Source organism: Cydia fagiglandana, chromosome 2 (genome assembly GCF_963556715.1).
Source record: "Cydia fagiglandana chromosome 2, ilCydFagi1.1, whole genome shotgun sequence".
Lineage (NCBI taxonomy): Eukaryota > Metazoa > Arthropoda > Insecta > Lepidoptera > Tortricidae > Cydia > Cydia fagiglandana.
Window position 1 is genome coordinate 19537979 of NC_085933.1, and position 24252 is coordinate 19562230.

At 37.6% G+C, this 24252-nt stretch overlaps 1 protein-coding gene across 1 annotated transcript in view; it reads left to right on the forward strand.

Moving 5' to 3' along the window:
* The window catches only part of LOC134678142 (uncharacterized), a 216110-nt gene that overhangs the window by 177408 nt on the left and 14450 nt on the right, over window positions 1-24252 (forward strand). The window lies entirely within an intron of this gene.

Here is a 24252-nt window from a genome sequence, read left to right on the forward strand (position 1 = left end):
TTGCGTGCGAATTTTCAAGGACGGGAGAGAGGCAACACGTCGAAAGTGGTTCGCGGTAGGCCCTCTGTTTCTCTAAAGCCCCCTCCAGACTATGCGCGTGAATCGCGGGCGAAGCCGCGAACGCAAGTGTGGCGTCGATTTCGCAGATTGTTCACGCCTTCGCGCCTTGTTCTCCGTTTTTGTCGGTATTTCGGCCCGCGTCAAAAGCCCGCTCCACACTCGTGCGCGAATCGCGGCGCGAAGCCGCGAACGCGAGTCTGGAGTCGATTTCGCATATCAGCGAACTAGACTCCACACTCGCGTTCGCGGCTTCGCCCGCGATTCACGCGCATAGTCTGGAGGGCGCTAAAGGAGACGCGAAGCGCGAACTTGCAAGACTCCACATTACACAATATTTTGGCTCCTCTGTGGCAAGATAAATATGAATAATATTATGATTATATTATATTAAGCAGCTATATTTTACGGTTTTACAATAAAACATAATGGAAAAACAGCTAAATCACGTATGATGCCATAGATAACTAACAGTTAAACTCGATCAGCTGATGCTTTTCCGCCATATTGCTGCAAACAAAACTGCGAAATCGCCGTGAAGTGTGCGAGTGTGGAGTCATACGTCAACTTCGCGATATGTTCGCTCCGCGACGTCGCGCCGCGATTCACGCACATAGTCTGGAGGGGGCTTAAGGGTGATCTGCAGACGACCGCACCATATTTCTGCCCATGATCCGCCGTACGACACCGTTAAGGACGCAGGTTAAGTGAGAGCGAGAAAGAGACTTATTGACCGCACAATGGCCGCGGTCCGGTTCGGTCGTCCGGCTACATAAAGCCTCCTCCACACTCGTGCGCGAATCACTAATGTAAGAGTGGAAAGGGGGGGGGGGTTAAGATACAGAATGTTGTACCCTATGATCTGTTGTACCTAACTAAAAAAAACAACGGGTTGCACTCCGGGAGTGCCGATAGAAGTGAAAACTCAATGACTAGTCCAAAATATCTGCAGCACTATGTATAATTGACCGATGGGTCATATAAAGGAGGATGCTCCTTTCTATTGAATCACTTTAGTTCCGAAATTGCTGGTCAGTGAGCTTGTTTAAAATTCGATATTCTGTAGCGTTTATTGTTTAAAATTCGAATAGAAATTGTAAAGTTACCTTGCAAACCTCGCATCTAAATATATATTTGGTCATGATATTTTGAGTTTTATTTACCAGTACTAGAGTTCACTTTTATTAGCTATTTCATAATTAACATTCGTATTTGAGTGATATAAAGTTAGAATGTAACCGTGAGATCCTCGTATTTCAACCCGTACAAGATCAGAATCTTTTTCATGTAATGTCATTGAGTTTTTCTTTATCCCTTTCCGACCGGTTCGATATAATCCTGCAAATTACTTTTAAAAAATCCTGTCCGCAAACAAATCGTCTTTTCGAGCTCAAACCTATTCCGATCTAAACTGCAGATATTAGAGACACGTTTGAGTACTAAATGCCGTAAATCAATGGCATCAGTCGGTCGCAAGACAGTGTTGAAGATGGTGGTGTATTTTGGTGTGATTAGTGCAGTGGCGTAGCTAGAGGATATGGCGCCCGGGGCAGACATCAAATTTGCGCCCCCCCCCCCAAACGAAATAAACTAACGAAACGAAAGGGTTATTTTTTTGCTTATTAAAGTTTACTTTTAATTTAGACAAATACAGTGTACCTATGTTTTTTTAGTACATCGGTGGCTAACAAGCTTACGACCCACCTGATGGTAAGCGGTCACCGCATCCTATGGACGTCTACACTCCGGGGGTGTTACATGCACGTTGCCGACCATTTTAAAACTTATAAACTTCTTTTTTGGAGATCTCCTTAGACTTAAAGGTTCAATATCGCTTGTGAACTTGGGATCGTAGACTATTCATAGGTATAGCGCGCCTTTGGACTGATTTGAAGGGTCCAAGGTGGCATCCAGGTGCTCCTGTCCAAAGGTGACAGCAGTACTCAATATATGGGATCAGTCTACCCCAGAGTAAAGTATATCGCCTCCCTTTATTGAGCACACCGAGTTTTTTGGATACGAGCGCAGCCTACCCAGCAAGTTGACTACGAAAGTATTGGACGTCACTGATGGAGATGTCAACACCGATCGAGGCTCCCAATACTCCCTGACATGGGAAGGGTTGTGTTGTGCCTTGAAAAATGAGGTTTTCTTAGCGGTAAACGGGCAAAATTGAGTCTAGGTGGGATTGAATTGGACTGAATTGTCCCGATCCCACACCGAAACTCTGGATAGAATGCTCTCGATACCTGACACAGGTTTTTCACGACATTCTAGTATATCACAAACCGAGTGATGTTGGCACGGCATGTGTTATACAGGGTGGCCCAAACCTTGACGTTCAATTTTTTTTACATTGCTCACGCCGTGGACATTCTAATAGTAGAATAGGTATGTATGTTAGCCGACTTCTCGTAGTTTTCGAGTTATGATTTTTATTACTTTTAACTTTTGTTAAGAAATTCCGGGGTGAAGCAATTAATTTATTTAAAAATACTATTGAACTTTTTTAAATGTTTCTTTTTGTAACATAATCCTTGACAAACGGCGCAGTTGCTAAAAAAATCAGCATCCTCACTTGGCTGAGTTGGGAAAAAAGGACAAAGTTTTACGTTCAAGCATGTGAAATAAAGATGCAACGGATAGTTGTTTGGCCGGATACCGGATACCGGATATCCGGCCTGGACGCTGGCCGAATATCCGGTATCCGGCCGCCGGATATTCGGCCGGCGGAACTATACCTACATTTCGGTTTTTCAGGTGCGCATTCTGCAGGTTTGACCTGTTCCTAGTAAACGTTCGCACGGACTCATTTCTAGGTTCGAAATGAGTGCGTGTGCAAGTCAGTGGAATTATTAAATTATAGTACATTACTACAGAGGCCGGGACGAAAGGGGTTGCCGGCCGAAGACATATAGACGGCCGAGCGAAGCGAGGCCGGATAGGTCTGAGCGCGGGCAACCCCATTTCCCGCCGAGGTATGTATAGTGCTTTTCTCAAACATGCAATGAAATAAATAAAATAAAAAATCCACGAAAACCAAGTTTTATTTATAGAAAAAACTAAAAGTAAACTACACCCAAAATATAACCAACACGTACCTATATCATTATCACGCGTATGTTTTACACGAGTCGTGTATTTTTACTACCCGTATATTTTTATGTATCTTTGATTTTTTCGCCTTGTATCCGTCTGACTGTCGTTTTCGTCACATGAATTTACATAGTCTTTCATATTGATATCATGTTTCACATACATCGTTGCTTTATGCATGGAGTAAATAGGTAAGTATAATTTCCACAGTGTTGACGAATTTGTAGTTACATTCATTTAAAATATGCCACAAAACTGTTTCTAATAAACTGTAAGCCATTTTTCTTAGTTTCTCAAATAATAAAATTGCCATAAGCAACCATATACATACTTCGTCTTTAACTTGGCGGCAGAGGCAGCAAGTTATTTAAAATCAATTCTGCTAACGCTGCCAATTCCAACACCTACGATTAAAATTAATATTAATTTCATTATTTCGTCGGAACTCATATTAAAGTCAAAAAATCGACAACGCACCATAAATCCAATAAAACAGAATGAATATTTTTCAACTTTACCTCCATAACAATTTAAAAAATATAACTACGCGTGTTTGAGTAGACCGTTTTACCGCTAACGTTTAGATGAAATATTTTAAATGTTTTTATTTGTGTAGTTAAGTTTATAATTTAAAATTATAAAATTATAGAATGTATTATTTATTAAGTTTATGTTGATTTTATACAAATAAAACTGCAAATTATAGCAAACATTGTTTTTTGTTTTTTTTTATAGGCGTAGTGGCAGAGTCTCATTACGAACCATAAAGCAAATACTGCCTCTAATTTTTTTTAATGGATGAATGCCACGATGCTGTGTCACAAATATCTGTGAAATGAAAATTAAAAAAGAGGGCTTTGCCAGCCTAGGCCTGCAAGATGTGTATGAAATTCCATTAACGACCTTATGTCCTAGCCGCACCTGAAACGTCATACTTCGCAGCCTATTATAAGGAACATAACATCAATATTTCATTGCATGTTTGAGAAAAGTATTTTAAAATAATAAACAAGTACGATTATGACCGTGTCTGTTTCTTAAATCCAATTTGTTTACTGCGAAATCAAGCAATGTTACTATCGGGTATCCGGCCGGATAGAAGGTCACTATCCGGTATCCGGCCGGATAGTAAAATGATGGCCGGATAGGCCGGATACCGGATAGTAACCGGATATCCGGTGCATCTCTAATGTGAAACTTAGATGTTGCCCTTACCTAAATAAATAAAAAATACAAGCGATTTCAAGACTTTTGGTTATTTTAGAAACTGCTAGACCCAAAGTTTTTTAAAAGGTCATAATTTGTTGGAGAGGCCGGTCAAAGGAACTGAGTTGGAAAGCTTCCAAATTAGTATTTCATTTCAATAATCCTTTTTTGTTATTTCTACTATTATTTTATGGGGTCACTTCCCCATCGCTATTTCATGTTATCAGTGCAAATACCACGAACAATTATTATGTAGAAGGCATAAAAGCAAAGTAAAGCTTCACCCCGGAATAATTCTTAACAACAGTTAAGTCTCGAAAACTACAAAAAAATCGGCTAACATACTCGTGCATGGGGAATATTCTGATAACCCATGTCGAGGATTCTAAAAAATTATTTGGTCGTCAAGGTTTGGACCAGCCTGTATACAGGGTGGCTAAAAAATAACTGCATATCCGTTGCCAGGGAGGTTTTGGGATTATACTGAGCACCTTTTACTATGAGTCCAACCCCTAAGTCGCGAAAAAAAATTTGGCTGTTTCCTACATTTTGGCTGATCCATTTTCTATGGGAGGGTAAACTTTTTTGTTCGCGATTTCGGGGTTGATCCCGTAGTCAAAGGTGCTCAGTATAATCCCAAAACCTTCCTGGCAACAGGAATGTAGTTATTTTTTAGCCATAGTACTGTCGTCCGCATATTTATGAATGACGTCGATAGACAACATGTCACAGATATGCAGCAGCAGCAGCTATTGGAGCAGCCGGCCTAGCCAAGGTTACAATCGCTATCGCTTTGACAACGAAAAGCATTATGTCTCTCTATCACTCTTCCTTATTAGTGTGACAGTGACAGTTGCGTTTCGATTGCTACAGAGCGTAAGCGATTGGCATCTTGGCTACGCGGCCAGGTTCCGTCTACTACGGTTCATATGCGCCTGCCGCCGGCAGGCTGCCGGACAAAGGGCTAGCGATCCATTTGCATAGGTAGTCTCTTGGACAGTCCATAAGATGGTAACTTCGACAGGAGACCCCTAACGGAAAAGACGCGGGACATAACTCTGAAGAACTCGGCCCGCTTGCCTTATAAAACGAAAGCATAGCAACTCCCGCCGAATATCCCTCTGCTTGATAGAAGTTTCTGGCATAGAGTATTCACACTGCGGGATGGTGGGCAGTAGGGGGCTACCGTCGTCTTTCAAGGTCGAGTTCGAGGCAAAAAGACTACCTAAAAGATCGACTTTCTCTTTTGCGCTGTGGGCCAGAATACCAGCATCCGCATTTCACACTTCACGGTGGTGGTAAATACGACTGACAAAAGTTTCCCTGCTGCCTTTTGGCAAGGCGGAGAGGTAGTCTTTTGCCCATTTTGGCGCCCCCCCCTTGGACGGCGCCCGGGGCACGTGCCCCCTCCAACCCCCCCCTAGTTACGCCTCTGGATTAGTGACACACGTAAGTTTATAATTTCGTATAATTTTGGTATCGAAGTTGCTATTTAATACTTAACTATTACAGTCAAAGAGTTAAATGAGTTTATTTAGCACAAATTAGAGCAAAAATATGTTATTTAGGGAAAACTACATGCTCGTAAAAAATAATTGCACGAATTTGTGGGTTCGGCCGTAGCCCGTGAATCAATAAAATTGTCATAACTATTTGCAAGTTTGTGAGTATCCGGCTTTTGCGCACAAACTTAAATCACAATAGATAGCATATGGTTCATAATTTTATAATATATTCCGTTTCTTAGGTTTGTATTTTTTAAGACGTCCATTAGGAGCCAGACAAATTCTTTGAATTTTGTGTTATGGTGATAATAGGTATCAAATATTGAAGAATTTCACGACGACCTTATTCCCCTTATTCGCTTTTGGAATGGATTCACTATGAAAGCCAAGAATCAGACGATGTTCTAGCTTCGCTGCCTCAGGTCGTGGTGTATAAAACCCGTCCAGTAAGATTAAAAGCATGGTGATTATAATTCTGCCAGATTTATGCTTGATTTCGGTACATCCATATAAAGGAGTTTGGCTGTGATATTATGTCACTGGAGTTAGGTCTAGCTGTTGGTCTAAACTCGATCTTTTCTCGAAGTATATGCCAAGGTAGTTATTTAATATCGTCATAGATTCTTTACAACTATACTTGGTCAAGCAGATCTTGTCAGTAGAAAAAGGCGGCAAATTTGAAAATTGTAGGCGCGAAGGGATATCATCTCATAGAAAATTTGAATTTCGAGCCTTTTTCTACTGACAAGATTTGCTTGACCGTCTATATATTATTTGCTGTAAAACTCAATAATAGCAGATGACACAGCACGGGTAAAGTAATGGTGAATCGAATTCCTGACAGATCAAGTTTGCCATTCAAAGACGACAATGATATGTGACTTGGAGAGAGTCAGCTGATGATGACAGATTTAGTAACATTCTAGTTACTTAAGAGGAAAGACAGTAAATTATGTTCCCCGATTTCTAACCGTTCAAGTTTTCAGGCACAATCAATATTAGGGTTATGAAGAGATGAGAGAAAAAGATTCGATCAAATTGTTGATGTAACAGCTCCAGAATTAGTTATAAACTATATTAAACACATGTCAATACTTTCTTTTTACTTGTGAATGAATCAATATTCATTTTATGAGAACTTTTTGAAGGATTTCCATATGGTGTAGGTAGTTGAATTGAGATTACTTTATAATTGTTGATTATTGTTTTCAGTCGTTCTATAATCGTTTCGGTGTTGATTCTTAAAGAGAACTGTAATGATTATGTAAAGTTAAAGACTTATTATTATACTAGTGTATTGTTGTGTAAAATGTTGCGTTTTTTTCATATCATTTTACATATCCAAATGAATTTGCACGTTCGTGCATTTACAGATAAATCCTGAACGTCACTTTCGTGCATGCGATTTTTTTTATGATGAAGGGTCGTTGGATTTTTTTAATCATTTTTTACGTGTATTTTATAACAAATGAAAACGGTTCACATGCATTTTTCATTAGTTTTTGCAAAATATTTTTCCCGGCCGTAAAGGGTTATTGATTTAAATGCCATCTAAATGAGTGGCCGTCTAAACGTTACGGTCACGTGATCGCTGTCTCGAGTTTTTCATTTTTTCCCCACCTCAAAAAGTGCCCAGCGCTGCTAAAGAAGTTTTCACTTCGATAAAAAATATTTTTAAAATTATTAATTTCATATTCAATTAACGCGCGTCTTTCAGTTGTTTGTTATTTAAAATACTCATAAATTATTAATTTTCTGATTTTTAATAACATAATTTGAAGCGGTTACAAATGTTACAGTCGGGATCCAAATACAATGTATCCCCCCCCCCCCCCCCCCCCCCAATAGTGGTGATGGCCGTGATGGCGCTAATTAAGCTGCAATTCACGTGAATAGCTCAGAGATAAACGAGATATTTAATTCAATTCTTTATTGCAGATAATAAATGATCCATAATAAATTAAAATCTCTCTTATTAAATGATTCCTGGACTAAATACAATGTGATATCTGTGTGATATGGACTGCGAGTTAGAGGATAATTTATTGTGAACCGAATCCATCATAATAATATGACCAACGGGTACTAGCTACGGTCAAGGTCAAGGTTAAGCTTATGGCACTGGTCCCACCGCGAGCTAGTAAGCTATGAGCTATCGGCTATAACCTCTAGCGGCCCACCATACAAGGAAAATTGGCAATCGAATTTGAATCAACGGTATTAGAAAATAGAGTTCAATTCGTTTTGTTTTAAAATCGAACGAAACAAAATAAAAGCAACTCTATTCCATTCCATTAAGATTTAAATTTCATTGGAGCTAATTTGTACTAGTATTAGGACATTGAACCCCAAGAGGATAAACACGAACAAAAGATAAGCACTCCCGTGTAAATAAAAGAGACACGGCGATATTTATAGCTCACCGCTGGGCGAGTAACTATAAATATCGCCGTGTCTCTTTTATTTACACGGGAGTGCTTATCTTTTGTTCGTGTTTATAGCCGATAGCTCATAGCTTACTAGCGCGCAGTGGGACCAGTGCCTAAGGCGAGACAGTTGCCGGCTGCTGGCGTCACCGTGAGTTTTTACGACGACGTGTACCTATTTCACGGCGACGGCGCCGAACCGTGGACATGTGGTCAGGCCCTTACGTAGGCAAAGGGTAGGTATTTAAGAATACAAAAGTTACACTTTATAATAATATACTTTTAATCTTAAACTTTTAATAATGTGAACGGTCTAATAGCGAAGAGTCTCGACCAACATCTTGAGAGACTCTCGCTAGGTGGTTGGATCAAGGGTCAGATGCAGAAGGCGGTAATCTTGGACACGGCGCGGATAGTCCGCCGGTTCCTCTCTCTGCGGCCCTGACCACCGGCAGCTTGGGCCCTGCCCCGCTGCTGGCGGCACCCTAGGTTAGGTTTTTTATAATGTGTTTATACTTATTTTTTGTTGTTTTTATGTGGTTTTGTATTTTACTTTTATATTCATGTTATAAATGACCTAGCCTAAGAAGAAGAAAAATAAATAAATGAAGTAAATGAATAAAATACTTACAAAGGAATATTTACAGGAATATTTAGTTGTGTAGGTAATAAAAAACACACTGTTTAAACAAAAAATACATTAGTTTAAATAGGTACTGTTACTTTTAAGATTTTGTAACTTGCACATAGTCTGGATGCCAAAACCGAGAACTTAGTGAGGTATAAATTTCAATGATGTACCTTAAGCCAACACCACTTGCACTTTCCAAATACATTTTTACATGGTTAGAATACAATCCACCATCGACAACAGTCACACTTCCTGTTTTTCCGGGTGAGAGATCTTGACAAGCGATTCCCGTGATATTGGTGCCTTCGGGATACACTAACTCTTCAGTTTTCTGGCGTTTCAAGAATATTATTCCGTGTTTTTTCACTTCAATGTAAGACATTCTGGCGCCGAAGTCATTCCCCAAGAACAAATCATGGCCTAGTATTAAATTACAATAAAATATAATAACTTGTATTGCACAGATGTGAGCGCGTAAATGCATTTTAGTAAGTAAGACGCTTAAATTGTGCCAAAGTTATTGAATAACTGATAATGGGTTAAAAGAGTAGGCCAATTCATGTAAACAATAAACTACTATTAAGGTCAGGCATACCAAAGTAATAATTACCTATGTTAAAGTTACAAAACTGATAGCGACCGTCGGTTTACTTTGATTTCGGACTGATTTCTTAGTCAGAAATCAAAGTAGGTTAACTAGTTCCGTAAATGATTCGTGATTACATTAATTCGAACCATTAATAACAGTTTTAATAGCCTAAAACTAAAAGCACTAGACGGGCGTACCGGACCGAGACCTTGATCCGAGGACCTGGAGGACAATTAATTGAATTTATATTTTGATATCAAATCTAAATCATGTCATTTTATCCTCCATTCTGTCACTTTATTCATATTAGCGCAAGTATATAGCATTTGGACATTAATTTGACTTAAATGTAAGTTCGAATTGGCCTCTCGTTCAATCGAGTTGAGGGTGCAAACTTTCAAAAAGGATGCAGCTATGAATGAGAGCAAGAAAGAAATTTGCGGGCCGGACTAATGCCGAGGACCAGTAAGTACGCTGTCTATTCCAGGGCTCGAAGCGGTATTTTTTAAAACCTTCGGGGTTCGAAATAGCCCAATATTTTGATTATTTTATGCTCTTTAGGTAGGCCTGAATCATAGGTACCTAACAATTTTGGATTATTAGGTTGTCCCATTAAAAATGAAATAATAAACCATCAAAGACCCTGGTCTATTCATTGAATAGACCAATATATTATTTTTAAATAAAGATCACTCTAGAAATCGCCTTAACGTTCGTAACTGTTATTGTGTTATTATCAGCGTTGCAAGCGCAATTAATTATAAAAATAAGAGATAGCGAGATGGGAATTAAAAATAACTATTATTTATGACATGATTCTCATGATATAGGGTCATTGCGTCAGTTCTTCAACGTCCAGTGCCTGTTTCCGTCCACTTTGCGTACCTAGTTGCCACAAAGAATTGTGTATTATTTGAATATATATATAGATAGGCACACTATTACTTATTTATGTTATACGGTATCTATAGCGATTGAGAGGCAGGTAACGAAATTTGGTTTTTCACGGTAGGCCCTCTGTTTTGGTATAACTATTTAATTTATTTTCTGTGAAAATATTATTTATTGCGTAATACTCATCGAATTCGATCTTATCATTACGTTTATATTACAACCATCTCTGAATAACAAAGGAATTTGATTTGAAGTTCGCAAATTGCGGGCATTTTCTCTGTCACTCCAATTACGCCTTCATTGGAGTAAAAGAGAAAGATCCCCGCAATTTGCGAATTTCGGTTTTCACGGTAGCCCCTCAGAAGAGATGGCGTTTTATTCGAAATTAATTGCACATAGTGTGATCAAATATATACCGCAATGGCGGTCGCAACTTGCGGTTCCTGAACATTATCATAGAGTGCTTAAAAAAACCGCACAAGTGCGAGTCAGACTCGCCCACCGAGGGTTCCGTACTTTTTAGTAATTGTTGTTATAGCGGCAACAAAAACACATCATCTCTACTGTGAAAATTTCAACTGTCTACCTATGACGGTTCATGAGATACAAGACCGGTGACATACAGACTGACGGAATGACGGAATTCTCGTCCCGTTAGGTCCCGTTTATACACTTTCCTTTGGGTACGGAAACTTAAAAAGCAGCGTATGTAGTAATATAACTGTAACTACAAGGTATCTACTAACTAACTAACTAACTACTATTCGGTGAATATATTTATTTATTAAGTAGGTACTTGATGTGACGTTTACACAATAAAAGTGCAATGCGAACTACCTGCAGGTCGACATTCTGTTGTCAACTGTCATGGCGTGCAGGCGGGTCACAGAGCACATGCCTGACCAACTGAGTTTTATTTATTACCTCGCAATACAACAACAAAACCTAGACGTCACACTTACCAAAATGTTATTATATGAAATACGTCCTGCTATTAATCGTTCTATGCCCTGGTAAGTAATATCATTTACGGTGGATTTAAAAGCCGTAACAGCTAAGTAGTTCTAAACTTCTCGTTGCTCTGTCAGACAGGTAAAGCTGTTAAGAACTCTGGCACAATGCGAAGCTTCAAAGTTCTTTGTTGCGCTTTAGAAGTAACTTTAAAACAAGAACACCATGCAACTGACACAACTAATGAGTAGGTAGGTGGTCCTAGTCTAAGTGAGCTAGTTTACTTAGTTCGTAAAGAACTCCAGCTTTCTATTCTAGCCTGGAACCGCTTGTTGCAATATCATTTTATGTTGGTGTAGTAAGTTGATAATAGTATTTTATGCAACCGTTGTTTAAGAGAGGTCAAAAAAGGCGAGTGGCGTGAGTAACAATTTGAGGCGAAGCCGACGACCAAGCACTTACTTTAGAATAAAATTGTAAATTTAACAAAAAATTGAGGGTACAGGCGGGAAAAGAATGAATAAAAAAAAATATATCTATGGTTCACTTATTTGTCAGAGATGACATTTAAAATAAGGTTGGCAACACTGTATCTATTTCATTCAATATTTTTTAAGTGGTCATTACACGAAGTATCGTAAAATTGTCAAAAAGATACTGCGTGTATGCACAAATTCTTTTTTGGGGAATAGACTAAAGACTTGTCTTGACAACTATAAGGTAGGGTTTTAAAGGTGTGTGCACGACCCTTTAAATGACAAATAAAAGTACGGGAGTAGAAAAAAACTTTTACGATTTTTTCAAGTAAACAAGACATAATGAAAAGGGGACAGGTAGAGCCATGGCTCTACTCTTTCTCTTTTTCTTAGTTGACAAATACAACTGTATTTTAGTTCCTTGAAATTTAAGTTTCTAGGGTTTGCAATGTTTGCATTCTACTATGTACAAGTAAGTAAGCCTGTCCAAGTGGGTGGTCCACTAAGTCATTTTAGCGCATATTAGAGAAAGCGCAAATTCGCGTCTGCCGATAGCACCCCGTAGGTATCTAGCAGCAGCGGTCAGTACGTTCTTCTAACTTAGAAATTCGAAATAACTGTACTATTAGTCCAATCCAATAGGTATGTACCTACTTACTCGTACCTATTTCAATTAGACGTTAATAATTATTGATCCAATGACATCCACGGTCTGTCTTGTGAGAAATAGATTATCTTTGCCTATAAGCGAATAGCACCAAAAATTTTCGGTTAAAAAATGATTTAAATGAACATGATTTAATTCAGCGATAAAGCGAAGGAGGCTACTACATAAGTATCCTATTTGGTATAAAAATTCACTCTACATAAAAGGTAAGCATATTTCATTCAAATGAGACAAATCTCAGCGAGATTATCACAAGCTTCATCTTTTGTATGCAAAATACTTTCAGAGGGGTCAACGACATTTGGCAAAAAATAACATGCCTCCTATGGTTTATTTTTCACTTGAGATTCTTTCTGGAGCCCCTATTTCGCGGAACTAATCGAGCGTGAACTTATTCCGTTGCGCAGGTGAAATACGATGCGAATTATACGGAAATTATACAGAACAGCGGGGCTGTAAAAGAAGCCCCTTTTTTTTCACTAGACGGTAGAATTGATAGCACGAATAGGTTTTAAGTAGAAGATTTTTTCTATCCTATAATGAAATAGGTAACTGAATCTTATACACCTGTTTTTTGTTGTTCCCAGCTAAAAAAAACAATATCTCTAAGTAGTTTCCCACCTACTTACCCAGATACTACTGACTAGGTGTGATATGGTAGTTATCAACTTACGAGAATCTCCATCTTTTTACTAAGAACGGATTCTAATATTTATCTTTTTGTACCAAAATGGATTAGACCAAGAACTGTACAGCTTATTGATCTGGTTGTTTACCTAAATACAAACCTTTTTATTTGAATATGTTTTAGCATACTAAATTATAAATAATTCCTCGAATTATTTAGATATCTACAACTGGAATTCAATATCTTATTTTATTCAAAAACAAAACATTTAAGCGAAATTCCTTAAAAGTTGTTTTGTTGCTACAAATACATTCGTAAGTCCCCGGAGTAGATTAGCCAGGATTAACACGATCCTACCGGCTTTCCAAACTCTTACAAGAAGCTAGAAATTAGGGCACCTAGTCTTAAAGCGCTAAGCTAAGACATTGCACACGAATGTACAGAGGAAACCCGATACATAATTAGATACTTTCTCGACTATTAAGGGTGAAATCACATCTGTCAGCATCGAGCCGCATTTTATATATGGGAAATTGCTCGTTAGTATGAAGATGCGTACGCATGCTTTCACCTTCCCGCAACAATCTCATATACAAAACTTCTCATGTAGAAAATGCGGCTGCTGCTGCTGCGGCCGATGCTGACAGATGTGATTCCACCCTAAGACAAGTAGGTAGGTATTATACAACGTGTTACACATGCCACTGAATACCTCAGATACCGAAACATATTTTTAGTATTCAAAATTAGTCTGAGAGTGTTTATTCTAAAATCGGTGTAGGTATTGGAAATAAGATATTGCTGTTTCTTTTATTTTCATAATTCTAGTCGATTAACTCTACATTCGTTGATTATGTACAGATGTAGTGAATAATTATTTTCCTTCGTATTTTCACAGAAACGTACGAATGTGTTTTGCTATTTCAGTCAGTCTCGGTACAAAAAGTACTGAGGTTGACTGAAGTGACATGACACATACGAACGTGCGAATATGTCTTGCTATTTCAGTCAGTCTCGGTACAAAAATTACTGAGGTTGACTGAAGTGACATGACACATACGAACGTTTCCGAGAAAATACGAAGGAAATAGTAGATTGTTAACCAAGGGTGGAAAGGCACCCATTTCTGTCGAGGTAGTTTGGCGCTCGAACGCAGTGAGAGCGCCAATAGTCCGAGACAGAAATGGTGCCTTTCACCCGAGTTAAACACTCTACTTTTCATATCGAATGCGAGGAAACTAAACAAGACAAGGCAATTTCGCAAAATCAGTAATGGAAGTACCTAATAGACCTACGGCCATGATTTATTTTCCTTAGGACTTACTTGCAATCGGAGACTTTACAGGTGTGATTAATAACCCCTAGCGAAAATCATTTAGATTGCAATATTTACGAAAACACACATTTTTTAACAAACTGCAGTGATTTTTAAATGATTTGTTCATTATAGTATGAAAATCAGCGGGATTGACTCTTACTTTTTAATTTTATACTTTTTCGTTCTAAAAGCCGCAACAGACTACCGGAAGTACCGGACCGCACGCGACCTTGGTGCGGCGCACCACGTAATAACATAATAAAAGTATTTTAAATATTAAATAACAATTTAATTAATAATATAAGCAATTTTTTTCTTGTATTTTATTTTATTTTCATGAATATAGTGCTAAATATCTTTAAAAATCAATTTAATATCGTACAAACGTTTAACTGTGGCTGTATAAGATTCTGCCTTTGCCCATTTACGCAAGTGTAAGGTTTAAAAAAATATTTTTGGTGTATTCCTTTTGGTTCCCGCCTTATGAAATCGAGTAAATAGAATTCAACGAAATAAATCAAGAATAATTTGTTTTTAACAATTCACTTATATCATTTTTAATAAAAAAAGGATCAACGTGGGATTAATAAAATTAAAAAATTACCAATTGAGGAAATAAAGACACTATTTTTCCATTTTGTTTCCACCCAGTTGTTCGTGGGACGGGGACGCAGAGGAGTACACCACTTTTCTGCACTAGAGCATAAACGTATCACTTTCTGCGCACCTTTTAGAACAACAACGACCCACTTTCAGAGCATGAGATATGAAAACAATTATGCAATACATATTGTGTGACGTAGTAACCATTATGATAACCCCGTGCGCCTAATAAAGTAGGTACATAAAATAGACTATGTAGGTAAAAGAAAATAGCTATTAGATACCTTATCTACTCCTTTTTAGTACCTAAGTACTAAAATCGAAGACCGTTGAACCCCGTTGGGAGAGACATGGAGTGCTATCGAGTTTTGAATAAAAATATTGCCATTATCGCGATTTGTTTTATTCATAAAAATATCGTTTTAGGGTCCCGTGGGATATTCCACTTACATAACAAACTTATTGAAAACAAAAATTTTATTTAGGCCTTGTAAGTTCAATGCTCTAACTTCATTATTGTAATAACTTTAATGTTTTTTTACTCTTGTTATTCTAAATCTAAAGGCTCGGTGGAATCTCCTTCGAGATGACGGGACAATGCTGTCCTCCAAACGTGCTCGAAACTTTAAAACTTAATTACTTGGGTATATATATGCGACTAAGTCTCTTTGGTAATACTATACTACCTAGTATAAAACGTGAAAGTACCTATAAATCTGTGTTATATAACATGGGCCTTCAATACCTATATCTCAGAGAGCCGTTTTATGCTTTACAGTTAAATTGAGATTTTTGCGGACAAATTTTATATACAGTCAGCTGTATATGAAATGCCAAGGAATCTTTACAATTTGTCAATTGAGAGTAGTTATATTGTTATTGTTTACGCTGAGTACAAATATTTAGTTTAAGTAGTTGCAATCAGTAGTAGTAGGTACCTATATATCTTATCTCAGTATTTTTGCAAAGAAACGGACTCTAGCTTAGCCAAGTTTGCTTATTTTGTAAGCAACAGACATATTTCAGACACGATTTTGTACTCGTATTTCAACATATATTTTATTTGCCGACATCGATCATACCTTGAACACTATATCACCGATTGAATGCCTGAAATTATTTCAATTCGCAAGAAAAATATCAGTTGACAAAATCATAATATAATCGGGATAAAAAAAGTTTTTCTAAGCCCATAAATGGGGTAAAATAACTTACACTATTTTAGAACTCCTTTATTTTCAGATCCTACGTAAGTAGCTAACAATAATAGGCACGCATTAGTGTTGAATCATTAAAAATGCAGAACGGCAAATAAGTGAAAGCCGAAAAATGTTAATTGAAAACGCGTATTACCATAGAAATATAAAAGTAATTTAACTTTGACATTAACCTTGAATTTAATTTGATTGCTAATTAATTGTACAAGGAAAACGAAGTTTGAATTCCTGTGATTACACAAAAAATACCTACTGCTTCATAAGCACTCACAGTTCTTCACAGTTTAATATTTAGTAAATTCGCCATTTTTTAGATATATATAACCGCGCAGTTTTTTACTACACGGATAGTGGCGGATTAAGATATTTTGATGCATTAAGCATTTCTAGACCACGGTGACCTATAACTTAGGTCATCCAGATGACAATGATTACTTAGGTACATTTAATGTTTTGGTAAATGAGTGACGTTGATTGGTACATTGGATTTACTGACCGTAGCGGTGGAATTTAACCAATGGTCAAGCGATTTAAAAACGAAGTCGAACTTCACGTAGAGGTAAAAACCTGAGGCTTTCCCGCGGAGCGCATTCATGCGAGGCCAAAAGCCGAGCTTCAGTAGAGTTACGACTCAGCCACGACATCGAGCGACTTGCGACGGCGGGAGCGATAACCATAGGTTGGAGCGAAAGGTCCGATCGCTGTGTCACGCTCCAACCTATGGTTATAGCTCCCGCTGTCGCAAGTCGCTTGATGTCATGGCCGAGCCGTTAAGCTTGGGCCAATTAATAATGACGAAGTACCCAACTAGCAAAATCACGCTAACAACAGTCTCTAGACTACAATTTTGTCGCTCTTATATTGATTTTATATCATCGTATAAGCCCGGGTTTGGGCACAAAGCATAAGCGTATTTATTTTAATATCGTTCTAATATCAGTCTAATTGAATGTTGTTTGCATTCACAGCAATCTTTTTCAAAACTATATTAAGCTGCTTTAGGCTAATATCGCTTTTATGTAAGTATCTTGTAAGCCTACATAGGCTTATATTGGTCGAACGTAAGTATCTTGTAAGCCTACATAGGCTTAACTATATTGGTCGAACGTAAGTATCTTGTAAGCCTACATAGGCTTATATTGGTCGAACGTTAGAATCTTGTAAGCCTAAATAAGCTTATTTTGGTTTGAAACATTCTATTTGTGAAGTATAAATATACGGGTGAAATTAACTGCAACGTGACAAAAACATATTAGTGTAAGTGTTTATCAAACTTTTTATGAATTATGTTTAAATATAATAACGTGCTGTTTATCATCGTCTGTTTATGTTTCAGGGTAAGTATTCACATGGGAAAATATTATTTATTGTAAAGTAGACCCTGTTTTACACTTCAAACTTTATGCGCCTACTCAAATATGGTATTTGAATATTTTTGTAATTATTTTATTTCTTTATTTTGTATTGATAGTCAGCCATTGATGTAGGTGCATTTTTCAAGCGCACTATTAGAGTATTTTAAGCATTCTGAATACAAATGATGTGGCCATGTTGAATAAATTACGGTTCCTTGCTTTACTTATACTAACAATAGTGTTCCCAAAAACGATTTAAGATCAAACCATCTTATATTGATCTTCTCTTTTGTGATATAAGTGTCTTGATCTTATATCACTCTAATATCTTACTAAAGTGCTGCTGTTGATCTTATTATAGCTTTAGTAAGATCAGACAAGTACGTACTTACAGTGTTCTTATGCTATGTTAATATTAGTCTTACATTCTTACAATAGCATTTAGAAATCTAATATAAAATCAAATGAACTAAGAGAATGAGGATATAAGACCAGGTACTCTCAAGTTCAATGAGACTTCGTAAATGTTGTTGTAAGAGCAAGAGGCTTATAATAGTATTATGCTATGTTGATATTAGTCTTACATTCTTATAATAGCATTTAGAAAGTCTAATATAAGATCAAATGAACTAAGAGAATGTGGATATAAGACCAGGTACTCTCAAGTTCAATGAGACTTCGTAAATGTTGTTGTAAGAGCAAGAGGCTTATAATAGTATTATGCTATGTTGATATTAGTCTTACATTCTTATAATAGCATTTATAAAGTCTAATATAAGGTCAAATGAACTTAGAGAATGTGGATATAAGACCACGTACTCTCAAGTTCAATGAGACTTCGTAAATGTTGTTGTAAGAGCAAGAGGCTTATAATAGTATTATGCTATGTTGATATTAGCCTTACATTCTTATAATAGCATTTAGAAAGTCTAATATAAGATCAAATGAACTTAGAGAATGTGGATATAAGACCAAGTACTCTCAAGTTCAATGAGACTTAGTAAATGTTATTGTAAGAGCGTTGTACTAGTAAAACTGTTTAATCAGGTTTTACGAGGTGCTCGCACCCCAGAATCCTGGAAAACCGCCATAGTCACCATCTTACATAAAAAAGGAGACATTTCAAAATTAAGTAATTATCGCCCCATAAGCCTCCTTTCCCACACGTACAAGCTATTTGCAAAAGTGCTGTGCAATCGTCTAACTCGTATTCTCGACGAATGCCAACCTCCCGAGCAGGCTGGTTTCCGGAGTGGATTTTCTACTACCGACCATATCCATGCAGTCAAGCAGCTGATGGAGAAAAGTTCTGAATACAACCGGCCCCTGTGCATGGCCTTCGTAGATTACGAAAAGGCCTTCGACAGTGTCGAACATTGGGCCGTGTTTGACTCTCTCCATCGCTGCTCGGTTGACACTCGCTATGTGGATGTGCTCCGGGAGCTATATAGCTCGGCAACAATGCAAGTTCGGCTTCACAAACTCAGTAACCCAATATCCATCCAAAGGGGAGTGCGTCAAGGGGATACCATTTCACCCAAGCTTTTTACGGCGGTACTGGAAGACGTCATAAAAACGCTTGCATGGGACAAAACTGGTATCAATATCCATGGTGTCTTCTTGTCGCACCTGAGATTTGCCGACGACATTGTTTTGTTTGCCGAGACCCTGGAAGATCTCCAAAGCATGATTGAAAGCCTATACCATGCTTCTTTGAAAATAGGTCTTAAGATGAATATGTCCAAGACTAAGGTTATGACGAACATCTCTAGTAAATCGATTCCAACCATTATGGTTGGGAACGAAAGACTGGAGGTGGTCGAGCAATACTTGTATCTTGGACATATTCTATCATTTGACAAAACACACCAGCAGAAGGAGATCTCCAGGAGAATCCAGCTCGGTTGGGCGGCATTCAATAAATTAGCGGACATCCTGAAAGCTGCTAACATTCCACAATGCCTGAAGACTCGCCTCTTTAACCAATGTGTCCTGCCCACCATGACCTATGGTGCCGAGACATGGACGCTCACTAAGGGGGCTGTGCATAAAATCCGCGTAGCACAAAGAGCCATGGAGCGCGCCATGCTCGGTATCAAGCTTCAGGATCGAGTAAGGAATGTCGAGATCCGTCGCCGCACCAAGGTGCATGACGTGGGTTTCGTCATTACCAAACTAAAATGGAATTGGGCAGGACATGTTGCTAGGCAGAGTGATGGCAGGTGGACTAAAATGTTAACAGAATGGTGGCCGCTTTCAAATGAAAGAAGCGCCTGGCGTCCGTTGGCTCGTTGGGTGGACGACATCCGGAAAATTGCGGGTCACTGCTGGATGAGATTAGCTCAGGACCGGGACAAGTGGCGTACTAGAAGAGAGGCCTATGCTCAGCAGTGGGCGATAAAGGGCTGATATGATGATTGTAAGAGCGAGAGGCTCATAATAGTATTATGCCATGTTGATATTAGTCTTACATTCTTATAATAGCATTTAGAAAGTCTATTATAAGATCAAATGAACTTAGAGAATGTGGATATAAGACCAGGTACTCTCAAGTTCAATGAGACTTAGTAAATGTTATTGTAAGAGCGAGAGGCTTATAATGGTATTATAAAATGCTCTTATATACATATATAAGACTAGGTAATAAGACTAAACTTACTAAAGTGCGTATTAGCTTGTCTAAGACTAATATAAGAGCGATGATAAGTTCAAAACAAAAATAAGAGCGCTATAAGCTCACTACTCTTATAAAGTGCGCAATCTGAGACTTTTTTGCTAGTTGGGTATGTTAAAGAGAAAAACCGCAAGCCGAGCTCTTCATAGGGCCGAAGGAGCAGAGCGACCGATCGGCGTTCCGTGCGAGGCCAAAGGTCGAGCTGCGAGAACGCAGTGATTGGAATTTACGAATGGCGGAGTGTAGGCGAAGCAGAAGGGCCTGCGAGAGATGAAAGCTTGGAATTGGACCAATAGTCAAGTTTAAGTGATTCTGAACAAATCTAGCGCGCCAGAGCTCGTGCAGCATGAGAGAAAGTTTCGCATCATATATAATAATATTTAATCATTTATTTACATACAACATATACATATACAGTAGGTAGTACTACTAAACGAAATTAATAACTAGCTTAAATCTAAAATAGGCCCCTGAGGCATTGTAGTAGTAGTAGTAGTAAAACACTTTATTGTACAAAAAACAAAACAAAACAGGAAAAATAACATTCATCATTAGTACAAAGGCGAACTTATCCCTTGCATGCATTGCTTGGCATTGTGCCAAGGATGCTGGCCGCATTTCGTCGCTGTATAGCAATGCTGATACGTTGTGCGAGGTAGCCGCCAGCTCATCGGTTACCAGTTACGTCAACCAGACGCTTCGCGATTTCTGCGAACAACTTATGTGCGCTGGGAACCCATGGACATAGAGTTTCGACTCCAAATGGTACAAAATGGTACTCTCTACCGAGGCTATTATATTTGTTACATTTTAAAATTTCGGCGCTTTCCGCCGCCCCGCCCGTTTTTACATTAGTCCGTAATTCGTAACCAATTACAATTATATTATTTCAGTCAGAATCCTCTTACAAAAGGGATGCTGATACGTAGGTATATATAAATTGTACGATCCATAGATGATACTGATAATTGTTCTGCGATATATAATTTTCGAAATCACATTATGCGCCCATTGCTCGAAAATTTACGGTTAATAAAACAATGATTAAACCAAAACAATAACAAGATTTTTAACACCAGTCGACCTTTTTCCTTACGATGAAATAACGGCGGTTTGCTTTTACAAATTAATAACGGAAATATTGGAATAAATTATCGGGTCGGAAATCCGTTTATGAATCAAATGAATTTAAAATGAGCAATTGTATTATATTATTGTTCGCGGTTTTTTTGGCGTTAAGTCAAATAATGACCAATGATTTTTAATGAAATGTTTTACAGAACAATAATATTTGCACTTAATTTTAATACTTTATTTTAACCAAGAGTTGCTTATAGGTACATCATATCATGTGTGCCCTAACCAAATTGACAGTTTACATATTTATTAACTAAAACGATTTTATTAAAAGGATAATAAAATGCTTCTTTATACAAACACCATTTAATTCTATGGATATTGACATTTTAGAAAGTATATTTAACTAAATTGATGTAGGTACAGTACATATTTTAAATTATATCATAATTCTATAACACATTATACCTATTAGGTAGGTAATATTTTAGGATGTATCACTCAATAGTTTATGACTAAAAACAACTACTCAAAAATAATTTAAGAAAAAACGTATTTTATTGAGTTAAATTTAGACTTTTGTATTTTGTGTTTTAACTAATCAAATCGAGTTTAACCTAAACCTATTAAATTAGGTAATGAAAACTAATTTTAACTTACTTACAGTAACATGTAACTCATTAAGAATCATGGTAGTGTAAACTTGTTACATATTATATTCTCGGAACTTGTAATATTCTTGGCAGTAATTTAACTAATGTATGTAGATCTATATAGATCTATTACGGGTTGTGGCTCTACAAGGAGCGAACGTGTTAACATCAGTTTTGCTTTTTGTGATTTTCGTCAATATCAAAAATGTGCTCTTAGAACAAGACGCTCTATGTACGGTGATAAGTTCGTAAGTGTCGTAACATTTTCTTAGATTCATCTGAAAGGGATGACATTGACACTACAGTATTGCCACTTTTTAATTTCTACACTTTCTTATCTGTACAAACAGCCACGTAGAGTGTATTCACTACAGAATGGTTAAACGTGTTTCAAAATTTTCTTCATTATCTGCACACTTTCTCATTAGTTTACTGCATAATAAGCTATCAATATTACACTTCAAACAACATTAATTAGCGAATCACAAAAAAATATTCACGACGCGCCCAACCACCAATATGGAGCTCAACCCGAAGTGGGCAAATCATCAAATGGCAGAAGTACATTAAAATTTGAAAAGTTAGTACTACCAAAGACACATGTAACTTCTTATCTATTCTTTTTGGTACTACTCTAGCTGTCAAACTCAGGTGCACGAATGTTTCTTTGACTTTATCAATGAGTCTGGTTATAATAATCAGGACCCCTATTCGACAAGCGACGTTCGACGTATTGTGTTGATCACCCGTTGATGTGGGAAAAATCATAAGTTCTCGAATACGTACAATGTCAAAATTTGACATTAAAAATCCACAGTTAGGGTGACAAGCAAACCAAACCGAACCACCCTTAGTTTAGAGTTGAGTTTTGGTTGTACCAAATGATATTAATATTATCCACCGTTGATGGAATCAACACTCAGTATGCAATGACATCTGCAACTGTTGATTTGACGTGGATGCGAAATCTGACAGTTGTACATGTCGAATTTGGCCCCAGGAAGTGGTAACTATAGGTTCCTGGTCAACTAATAGTAATTTTTTGGGTGGAGTCACAAGCGTAGTGTACCATTAAGATAATTACGAGAATTAAAACTCGCTTACAAAGGCGCTCACCAAAGGTGCCTCGAGGCACCATTATTTGACTCAAAACAAACACGCGTCGCCAACTAGTACGTTATCATTAGCAATCTGGTTAATTTTGCGTAAACAATTTTCAGTACAGAAATGATTTATGTACGCCCGCGCTACAAATGACTAGGACGCGCACAGACAACAAAAGACAACCAGTTTGTTTAACGGCGATCTTATAAATAAATGGGAAGCATGTTATGTAGTTAATGGGCAGCCAAAAAAATTTTTCTGTTGGTCATGACATAAAGTTTTTACAGAGCAGTTAAATTATTATTATTCATTCAAATCATACCCATAACACATTGTGTCAAACACATTCAGAAAATAGTATTTTCATTGGACAATACAATAACATTTCATGGCCCAAGGAAATTAGTCTACTTTTTGAGTGACAACCACTTGTTATGCTAACAAGCTGAAAACAATATTGATGGCTACTGAAATTGTCTAAGTGCTTCTTTCTAAGTCTCAAGGCTAACTTATTGTTAGGTTAAAACCACCACTTTACTTTAACACGCTTTTGCAATATCGCTACGATCCCTAAAACAAAGCAAATGGAAGCCATTTCTCTCACTTGTCATTTTAGATTATTCTAGAGCATTCAAATAGTCCGTAATATCAAATTTTCAATAGACCGCCAGCTCCATATTTGTTGCGGTATAGCCTATAAGGATCACAAAGAGATTTAGGTGCCTACTAATTTATCTGCCCCCACCATGTTCTCTAAAATTAAATTACAGCAGAATTATACACGTACAAATTTGGTTCAGGCCAAAGTTAATTACACTGGAAGCGGTTTATACCTACATAGCGAACCAGAAATTCAGCTCTAGATGTTTCAAGTGGGAACCTGTAATTAACTATAGCTTTTATGTACGGTCTGCTATTAGGGTTCTGTGACTAGGAACCCTTATAGTTATGCTAAACGGACATGGCTCCGTTAGCTTAACAAACTATTTAGGCTGAGTTCAGTGATCGCTGATCATTAGTAAGTAGGTACCTATAGAAAACATAGTTTCATTCATATAAGGTACTGGCGTAGCTGCTGCCGACGTACCTAAGTATATAATTAAATATGACGACTTCGTTTCTCCA